We start from the raw sequence: 1,268 nt of genomic DNA, 5'->3' as shown, positions 1-1,268 counted from the left end.
ATTTTATTTTGAGTTAGCACCTTGTCATGTGTTGTATTTCAGGCTAACTACATAGCCTAGATTAGCCTCCAGCTCATAACATGTTTTAGTCTATTGAGTCTTAGGATGACAGTCACACGCCACTACATCTGGCCAGATACATGTACAGATTGAAATCTCTGAGAATGGATTCTAGTACCCTACATATATGCTAGACAAGTACTCTACCACTAGGCCCAGCCTTTATTTTTTTCCACTTTTTGTTTTGAGATAAGTTATCATAAATTGTGTAAACTGCCCTTAAAGTCAACTTAGTAGCCCAGGTTACCACTGAACTTCAGGTCCTTCTGCTTTGACTTGTTTGTTTTTTGAGATAAAATCTCTCTCTCTCTCTCTCTCTCTCTTTTATAGCCTTGGCTGGTCCAGACTTAATATGTAGATCAAGCTGGCCTCAAACTCATAGAGGTCCCCTGCCTCCTCATGCTGAGATTGAAGGTGTGAGCCAATCGTGCCTGACTTGCCTCTGGCTCTGAAGTAGCTAGTATTAAAGGCCTGTGCCTTCATGTTTGGTAAATAGAATATATATGTATATATATATTTTTTTTTCATCAAGTTAATCTTTGGACAAAAGGAAATTGTAACAAATTTCCAGGATTTGAATGATTTAGAATATGTTCTTTGAGCACATTGCGAGTACACCAATCAACAGCACACAGATAAAAAAAAAAAAAAAAAAAAAACAGTAGTCAGAGACTTAGAATGGGGGCCTAGCCTTTTCTCTTTTCTTTCATTCCTCTTCAGGCCTTTATTCTGACTGAAGCCAGACAAGAGTCAGGGAAAGAACACATTTCGACTATTTATGTCTTTAGCATTTTGTCTCTTACTGAGTTCTGCACTTATCAATCGCCAAAATGAAACTATTCCAGGGTATTGAAAATGACCCCAACTGGGCCGGGGTTGGGGGAGGGCACAGACCGCACCTGAGATGACCCACACCCAATGCCATGAGGCCCAGGCAGGGACCAAGCTTGAGACGTATCCTGCCTGGTGCCACACCGCACTGACGGGGCAAAGCACTCCTGAGTCCACTCCTGAGATGACTTCTGATACCCTGGGCACCACTAAATGAGCAAGTAACTGGTGGAGAGATGGGAGAGGAAGAGAAGCAGAAAGATGTGGACACAGTGGAGAGACACAGAACTGGAGACACCAGGGTAGTGAGAAACAGCCTGATGTGAGTAGCCAGCGATGCCTCCTAAGGCCATGGGGAGTGGAGGGCTGGCCGGTTC

The sequence above is a fragment of the Acomys russatus genome, chromosome 6 (genome assembly GCF_903995435.1).
Source record: "Acomys russatus chromosome 6, mAcoRus1.1, whole genome shotgun sequence".
In the NCBI taxonomy this organism is placed as follows: Eukaryota; Metazoa; Chordata; class Mammalia; order Rodentia; family Muridae; genus Acomys; species Acomys russatus.
Note: the sequence above shows the minus strand (reverse complement) of the source record.